The sequence below is a fragment of the Thermobia domestica genome, chromosome 13 (genome assembly GCF_964235325.1).
Source record: "Thermobia domestica chromosome 13, izTheDome1.hap1.1, whole genome shotgun sequence".
NCBI classification, from domain to species: domain Eukaryota; kingdom Metazoa; phylum Arthropoda; class Insecta; order Zygentoma; family Lepismatidae; genus Thermobia; species Thermobia domestica.
Genome location: NC_137466.1, coordinates 62,842,994 through 62,853,187, shown reverse-complemented (window position 1 = coordinate 62,853,187; position 10,194 = coordinate 62,842,994).

Below are 10,194 nucleotides of genomic sequence, written 5' to 3'. Positions count from 1 at the left end.
ATATTTTATTAATAACTCTACGTATGATATTGTGCATATTATTCCTTACAAGGAAAAAATCACAAAAGGTAGTTTTTTCTCTTGGGATTGAGTTTATTTTCAGACTGTCTTCTCAACAACGAGACAGGCGAAACGAGATCTTTCAGTTTTACATCCCACGGATATGCCAGCTAGGCTAAAGGAGACGGTGATGATGAGAAATGAATGAAATTGTGGAATGAAGAAAATGGGACGAAATGGGAAAACAGCGAGAAAACCCACGCACATGATGTTTGTCCACCACAAAGTACACTTGGCGCTAGCTGGGATCAAACCAGGGACCCCATGCTCTAGAGGTGAACGCTGTACCGCTCAGCCACCGCGTCCCTCAAGAGACGGGCGAGTTTGGTCATATTTCACAAGTAAATATTTCATTATTATTCTTACAATGTTGCATATATATCACTTCTATGAGAATATTCACAAGGGGTTGTTTACTCTTGGGGTGAGTTTTTCGACACTTTTGTAAAATATCACTCATGCGATTTTAAAATTTTATAAACAAATATTTCAATAATAACCCTAATATATGACATAAGTTATTTCTTACGGAAAAATCTACAAAAGGTAGTTTATTTTTGAGAATGTTTTCCGAAAGCGCTGTAGAATTTTGTTCGTATTTCAGAAGAAAATATTTCATTACTAACTACAGCACAACATGATTTAATTTTAAAAATTGGAGCGACAAAGTTTAGTGCGGTGGCCCGTACCTTTTATTTATTTATTTATTTATTTTTGCATTAAAATTCAATTGCAGTACCACCTCTGAAATGCTTTTAATTTATTTTTTAAGCTGATAACGCTGTGTTTTATATATTTCTAAATGGGATCAACGTCCTATAGAACTGATATACACCAGTATTTCTATTTATGTCAGTACATTTATGTGATATGACAGTTTGGTGTTTAATCTACGGGAATGTCCAAAAGTATGCAAACATCCAAAAATAAGTGAAACGTTTGAGCTTTTGTGTTTTACGTTCTTCTACAATATCGAGGTTATGAAGAACACGACATACTTTTTAAGCCGGCCGCATATTAACCGAGTGTGGAACATCTAATCCGAGGTATGAAGGCCTGTTTTGTTCACCGCACATTAAAAGCATTCACGATGCAATTGAGGAAGAGGATTCGTGTCTTACCTATAAAGGCGCACAATGAACGAAACCTCAGAGAGAACAATAATTTGTTACTCAGAAAAGACACTCACTGGAGGTTTGTGCTAGTCACGTGTTGGCATTGAGTCAGACTCGTTACTAGAATGTATGTCACTCGGGACAAATACGAAATTCGGCTCCCCCCAATTTATGTATGTAGTGTCCTTTTAGGCGCCCCTCAAACCATTCGCCCAGAGCACGTGGCCTGCTTGCTCCTCCCTAGTTGCAGCCCTGATTAACTTTTACATATACTTTATAATTTAGAAGATGGAAGTACTCCGAAGAAATAACAAGGGTACTAATAATTTGGTAATAGTATACATGAGAACCCCCTGATCTGTGTTTCTTCTGTGTTCTGTTACCACTTCTACATGAAATACCATAAATTTTCTACGTAGTGCAATAGTAAGAAGTACCCATGTGCACAAGACATGCGATATGCGTTAAATCCCCTTCCCCCCACACACACACATAGTCATAGATAAAGTACAAGGGCACTACACATGCAGATATAAAGTACAGGTACCTTCTTTTTTATTTTCGTATCAGTCGATAAGTAAATAAAAGTCGCTTTGTTACCCCCTTTGTAAGTTCGTACAAACTCAATGAATAATCCCTAAAAGTATGAGCGTCCTGGTCCTTCGGGAACTGATGCAGCTTCATGTATACTATATCCAATAATTTTAAATATATATATATTGTATGTATGTATTAACGAGAAGCAGACTCCGCCATGCTTCACATTGAAACAAAGGAGATTTTCTGTAATAATATTTATACTGACTAATGGATTTACGTTATACGTAGTCTAAATTCATATTTTACAAATATTGCCAATCAATATCCAATACATTAATATATATATATATGTACTAACTATATATATATGTATACTAACTGAACGGCGTGGGAGATCTGGGTTCGATTACTGACGGGAGTTCATGTGGTGTCGTTAATCAGTAGGCCTACGTCTCACATAGCGTCGCTGCTGAACGGGACGTTAAACTCAAGATCAACTCAACTAACTGAAATAACCGTTCTTCGTACGAGGAAAATATGTGTGTATCTCCTTACCTTAGCATACATATTTTAATGCAAATGTAATTATAATAATTCGTAAAGTTCTCTTACTTTTGGTATACATTTTGAAACATTCTACTCCTATAGAATTCAAACTTTAATCAAAGTGACATGATAAGTCCCACCTTGACTTACTTACTATGTTCCAAAAGCGATTTCAAACGGGTCAGCCGTTTTCCTGATTCCGATTACGCGGACTATGTATTTGACATTAGCTTGAGTTGAGTTGATTTTGAGTTTAACGTCCCGTTCAGCAGCGAGGCTATATGAGATGTGGACCTACTGATTAACGTGGAATCCGAACCACATGAGCTCCCGCCGGGAATCGAACCCGGGACCCACGCCAAAGGCGCGTACGCTAACCGCTTAGCTATTTGACATTAGCCTTGGCCATTTTAAATATTTTATTTTTCACCCTTTCTCACCTACCGAGCCAATGGGGCTGAACACGGATTTTTCTAGTGTGAGAGTGTCGAAAGTGTCAGTATTCATCTATAGATTCGGTAGTAATATAGGTCGTTTTCGATTACTTTTACGTATCAGCCCATTCCGACTCCACTCGAGGGTGCTAGGCGTGTCTAACCCACATTGGAGACTGAACTTGGACTTAACGACGTCGCGTCGTGGGAGTCAATATTCTTATCAGTGGTTCCTCAAACTATTTATTTGAGAATTAATATCTATCGTTTTCGATTCTTTTTACGCCACTCCAATCTACGCCCACTCCTAGCAATATTAGAATAGCATTGCTAGGCACTTGACAGCAATTTTTCTCAGGTTGTAAATTATACCAAGTGTGGCTGAAATAATTTCATGCGTTTCAGAGTTATGATGTAGCATATATATAGTTTTATTTCTGGTGGTACGCAACGGTACGCCATACCGGCACCTTTTTAGGTAGAACGGGATGTTTCTTCTTCTTCTGTCTTAAAAAGAAGTTGACGGAAAACTTCGAAAATACCAAATAGTAAATATATAGTTTTTATTGAAAATCAGTGCTTTTAATGTTTTCCGCTTTTTCTCTCTAGAGAGAAGAATTGCGAACCGTCGTTCGTTCATGAAGTCAGTTAACTGTATTTAGGGAAATAGAAATATTTGGGCTCTTCTGTCTCTCCCTTGCTGGCACGTTCTCTCACCTCCCTCTTTTCATTCCATTTTCGTACGATAATATAAATCATAAAATCTCTGAACCGACCATTATTTTTTTTTCTGTAAAGACTGACCTCGCACAACGAAATAATCCCAACAAATTTGTCGCTGAAGTTCGACTAAACTGAAGGCGAATACAAAAATTCTGTTGGGATTCCACCTCTGTACTTTCTCCGGCTCCGCTGAAGAGCCTTTGCTCAGTTCCTATTTTAAGGTATCCAATTATTATTATTATTATTTTTTTTTTTTTTTTTTTTGTTCATTATTAGGAAGAGGATTAAGTGAAAACATTCCCTAGATTTTTTCGGGAAATGAGGTTTGTAGAACATTTTGGTAGCATGACTAGTATACTGAAGAACATTACGTGAACAATGTACTGTGTGTGTGTTGTTACTGAAATTCTGTATTTGTGGCACCCTTGACGCCTTTTGAAAACAAATAATAGCAGCTTGCTGTCGCCCGTTTATAGAAAGAGAAAAAAGCAAGAAACAAATTAATAAGAAATATTGATTATCATTACGTTTATTGTATTATAAAATTAAGATGTAAGAATTCGACATTTTCAAAACATCTGTATATACAGTATCTCTCTCTCTTTCTCTCTCTCTCTCTCTCTCTCTCTCTTTATATATATATATATATATATATATATATATATATATATGTATGTGTGTGTGTGTGTGTGTGTGTGTGTATACGTAAGTTTTTAGTTAGAAGGCTGCAGTGATATGCTACTGGATATTATTATTATATGTTACTGGACATTAATAATAATAATAATAATAATAATAATAATAATAATAATAATAATAATAATAATAATAATATCCTGGAAAGTATGCAACTTTTAACTATTAAGAACCTGAGGTTCAGCGTACCGGCACCCTTATTTTTAGAAATAAAACGCTGAATATATTCTACTCTCTACTCTGTCCTTTATTTTCAGATAGGGCAATGCCAAAAACATTGCTCAAAGATATATATCTTTGAGCAACGTCTTTGGCATTGCCCTATCTGAAAATAAAGGACAGAGTAGAATAAATTACAAAATGCAACACCTGTTGCGTTGTCCTTATTACAAAATAAGCAACTGAGTAGACAGGTGACGCCTTCGATGTTGCTCCTGTTACAAAGTAAAGTACCGAGTAGAATAAATAACGACGGCAATGACTTCGGCGCTGTCCCTGGTAATTCCCGAGCCAACTGACATACCTATGGTTGACTAAGCTTGAGCTTAAATGTCATCGGGATGGCACCCAACAGCTAAGCAACCTGACATTTTGTTTTTCACCCATTCTCACCTCCATACCAAAGAGGATTGAATTTGGACTTCAACAATACGTAAATTGTGATTTTTCGTCTCAGCGATCTGGAAAATTATGGATTTGACACTAATATCGATCGTTGTCGATTATTTTTCTAAATCACTTCCCTCCCACATCTTTGGGATGCTAATGGGAGCTAAGCGTGAACTTAAATAATATCGGAAGTGTCACTATTCATCTGAGCGACACCGAAAACTAAGGATTAAACATTAATATCGATATCGATTTTGATTATTTTCACACATTCCTCCTTCCCAAATTTTTTTTAGGAATGCCGATGAGGGCTGAACTTGGAATTTAATGCTATTATTAGCGTGACAATTAATATCAGCGACACCAAGAACAATGGATTCGACACTAATATTATTTGTTTTAGATTAATTTATATATTACCCCTTTCACTCTCCAGAAGGGTCTTACTTCCACTGGTATGGGGGCTAAACTTGGGTTTAAGAGCATTTAAACTGCCTCCAATCAACTTAAGGACCTCGAAAACTGCGGATTCAGCACTAATAATGGCCATTTTCAAATATTTTCCCCCTCAGGAGTAGTAATGGGATGAATTTGGATTTAAACGGTATCCGGAGTGTCATTTTTAATCTCACAGACCTCGAAAACTCGGGGTCGACACTAATATCGGTCGTTGACAATCATTTTACAAGTCACCACTCCTACTCCCTACTCCTCCTATGTGTTGTAGAGAGCCTTAGTCCCTGCGGAAATTAAATGGTACCGGAGCTGTCACCAATCAACGTAGGGACCTTGGAGACTGTAGGTTCAACACTAATATTGGTCGTTTCCGATTATTTTTACGTCACCATTCCTCCCTTCAATGGTCTTATTGAGGACCGAACTTAAACTAAAACGGCATCAGGGGTGTCTCTATTCATCTTAGCGACCTCGAAAACTATAGATTTGATAATAATATTGGTCGTTTTTGATAGTTTTGTGACCCTCTCCCAATCCTCTTATGTGCTAGGGTTTCTTACCAAGACTTGGTGCTGAACTTGGACTTGGGTAAAGGACATCAGAAGTGTCATCAATTAACTTAGGGACCCCAAACTATGGATTCGAAACTAATATCGGTCATTTTCAAGTATTTTTATGTTGTCATTCCCCTTCCCCTCTCAAGAGTACTATTGAAAGTTTTTAACGGCATTGAGAGTGTTTTTTTTTTATCTCAGCAATCCCAAAAAAGTATGGATTTTGTATTAATATAGCGTCCAAACGAACGTATGGCAAGATAGCCCCCCCACTTTAGAAAATTGAAACAATGACTAGGTCATTCGTTTGTACTACGTTTGTACCGTTTGTACCGAAAATATTTTCGTTTGTACCATTTTACTTATAGGGTTACTTGAGAGGTCGACTGGGGGGGCTATCTTGGCGCCAAGATAGCCCCCCTGTATCACAGCACAAAATATTGGAATACACCATTCGAAAGCAAATCGTTTGTACCGTTTGTACCGAAAAAAGTTTTGTTTGTACCTTGATAGTTTTCGAGAAACAGGGAATGACATTTGGGGGGGGGGGGCTATCTAGGCGCCAAGATAGCCCCCCGTATCACAGCACAAAATATTGGAATACACCATTCGAAAGCAAATCGTTTGTACCGTTTGTACCGAAAAAAGTTTGGTTTGTACCCCGATAGTTTTCGAAAAACAGGGAATGACATTTGGGGGGGCTATCTTGGCGCCAAGATAGCCCCCCCGTATCACAGCACAATAATTTGAAATACACCATTCGAAAGCAAATCGTTTGTACCGTTTGTACCGAAAAATGTTTTGTTTGTACCCTGATAGTTCTCGAGAAACAGGGGATGATATTTTGCCGGGGGGCTATCTTGGCGCCAAGATAGCCCCCCCTTATCACAGCACAATAATTTGAAATACACCATTCGAAAGCCAATCGTTTGTACCGTTTGTACCGAAAAAAGTTTTGTTTGTACCTTGATAGTTCTCGAGAAATAGGGGATGATATTTTGGGTGGGGGGCTATCTTGGCGTCAAAATAACCCTCCCGTATCACAGCACAAAAATTTGAAATACACCATTCGAAAGCAAATCGTTTGTACCGTTTGTACCGAAAAAAGTTTTGTTTGTACCTTGATAGTTCTCGAGAAACAGGGGATGATATTTTGGGCGGGGGGCTATCTTGGCGCCAAGATAGCCCTCACGTATCACAGCACAATCATTTGAAATACACCATTCGAAAGCAAATCGTTTGTACCGTTTGTACCGAAAAAAGTTTTGTTTGTACCTTGATAGTTCTCGAGAAACAGAGGATGATATTTTGGGCGGGGGGCTATCTTGGCGCCAAGATAGCCCCCCGTATCACAGCACAAAAAATTGGAATACACCATTCGAAAGCAAATCGTTTGTACCGAAAAAAGTTTTGTTTGTACCCTGATAGTTTTCGAGAAACAGGGAATGACATTTGGGGGGACTATCTTGGCGCCAAGATAGCCCCCCCCCGTATCACAGCACAATAATTTGAAATACACCATTCGAAAGCCAATCGTTTGTACCGTTTGTACCGAAAAAAGTTTTGTTTGTACCTTGATAGTTCTCGAGAAACAGGGGATGAAATTTGGGGGCTATCTTGTACGCAAGATAGGCCCCCTAATGTGTACTTTTTCCATGTCCATTAATAAGTATCATATGTTTATCCATGTGAATTGATGTGTATTTAGAATTTTGGTTCTGCATATCAAAATAAAAAAAAATGAATTTTTCAGTAATAACTCAACGTTAGAATTGAATCGGCGAGTGGGAAAACAGTGTGAGTCCAAAATAAACCATTTTGAAGTAAAGGCAAAAATAACACTAAAGATGTAGAACTACAAGTTGTAATGAAGAGCAGTGCAAGTTGCAAGACCTTGCACGTTATAACAGAATGCTATAATGTCGACTGTACATTTGTGGCATTAACTAACGAAAGTTATTTTTTCAAATATCTCAAAATGCGTTTTGTGGACTATAGTAGTTTCCCACTCACCGATTCAATTAAATTTTCTCTATTTCTGCCCTTTTCCTTAAGTAAATACGTATTATTGAGCAATGGCCTATTTGCTTTCGTCTATTGTCTATGAAAGCGGCAAACTTCTCGAGCCGTTAATGTGACAGATATAAACAGCTAATTTTTTCAGTTGGTGTAAAGCTGAAACGTGGAAGGACGCAGTTTAGGTGAGCAAACATTTCATCTTTTAGTTTTCTTTGTTTATGATTATTTCTGTAAATCCAGTTTCTTTCTGAATTTGTACACACTTCGTTATGCTTTTTACGGTATTTATTTACGGAAAAGGGCACAAATAGATTAAATTTAATTGAATCGTTGAGCGGAAAAACACTACTAGTGCACAAAACGCATTTTGAGATGTTTGAAGAAAGAACTTTCGTTTGTTAATGCCACAAATGTACAGTCGACATTATAGCATTCCGTTATAACTTGCGAGGTCTTCCAAATTGTACTGCCCTTCATTACAACTTGTAGTTCTACATCTTTAGTGTTATTTTCGCCTTTAACTTAAAAGGGCTTATTTTGAACTCACACTGTTTTCCCACTCGCCGATTCAGTTTTAAAGTTGCGTTATTCCCAACAAGTCCTTCTTTTCATTTGGATATGTACATCAAGAGATCTAAATTCACATAAATTCACATGAATAGACACATAATACTTATTAATGGGCATGGAAAAAGTACATATTAGTGGGCCAATCTTGCGTACAAGATAGCCTCCCAAACGCCATCCACTCTTTCTTGAAAATTATCAGGGTACAAACAAAACTTTTTTCGGTACAAACGGTACAAACGATATGCTTTTGAATGGTGTATTCCAATTTTTTGTGCTGTGATACGGGGGGCTATCTTGGCGCCAAGATAGCCCCCCCCCAAATGTCATCCCCTGTTTTTCGAAAACTATCGGGGTACAAACAAAACTTTTTTCGGTACAAACGGTACAAACGATTTGCTTTCGAATGGTGTATTTCAAATTTTTGTGCTGTGATACGGGGGGGCTATCTTGGCGCCAAGATAGCCCCCCGCCCAAAATATCATCCCCTGTTTCTCGAAAACTATCAGGGTGCAAACAAAACTTTTTTCGGTACAAACGGTACAAACGATTTGCTTTCGAATGGTATATTTCAAATTTTCGTGCTGTGATACGGGGGGGCTATCTTGGCGCCAAGATAGCCCCCCTAATGTCATCCCCTGTATTTCGAAAACTATCGGGGTACAAACAAAACTTTTTTCGGTACAAACGGTACAAACGATTTCCTTTCGAATGGTGTATTTCAAATTATTGTGCTGTGATACGGGGGGGGGCTATCTTGGCGCCAAGATAGCCCCCCGCCCAAAATATCATCCCCTGTTTCTCGAAAACTATCAGGGTACAAACAAAACTCTTTTCGGTACAAACGGTACAAACGATTTGCTTTCGAATGGTGTATTCCAATTTTTTGTGCTGTGATACGGGGGGCTATCTTGGCGCCAAGATAGCCCCCCGCCCAAAATATCATCCCCTGTTTCTCGAGAACTATCAGGGTACAAACAAAACATTTTTCGGTACAAACGGTACAAACGATTTGCTTTCGAATCGTGTATTTCAAATTATTGTGCTGTGATACGGGGGGGCTATCTTGGCGCCAAGATAGCCCCCCGCCCAAAATATCATCCCCTGTTTCTCGAAAACTATCAGGGTACAAACAAAACTCTTTTCGGTACAAACGGTACAAACGATTTGCTTTCGAATGGTGTATTCCAATTTTTTGTGCTGTGATACGGGGGGGCTATCTTGGCGCCAAGATAGCCCCCCGCCCCAAATATCATCCCCTCTTTCTCGAAAACTATCAGGGTACAAGCAAAACTTTCTTCTTTACAAACGGTACAAACGATTTGCTTTCGAATGGTATATTTCAAATTTTTGTGCTGTGATACGGGGGGGGCTATCTTGGCGCCAAGATAGCCCCCCGCCCAAAATATCATCCCCTGTTTCTCGAAAACTATCAGGGTACAAACAAAACTCTTTTCGGTACAAACGGTACAAACGATTTGCTTTCGAATGGTGTATTCCAATTTTTTGTGCTGTGATACGGGGGGCTATCTTGGCGCCAAGATAGCCCCCCGCCCAAAATATCATCCCCTGTTTCTCGAGAACTATCAGGGTACAAACAAAACATTTTTCGGTACAAACGGTACAAACGATTTGCTTTCGAATCGTGTATTTCAAATTATTGTGCTGTGATACGGGGGGGCTATCTTGGCGCCAAGATAGCCCCCCGCCCAAAATATCATCCCCTGTTTCTCGAAAACTATCAGGGTACAAACAAAACTCTTTTCGGTACAAACGGTACAAACGATTTGCTTTCGAATGGTGTATTCCAATTTTTTGTGCTGTGATACGGGGGGGCTATCTTGGCGCCAAGATAGCCCCCCGCCCCAAATATCA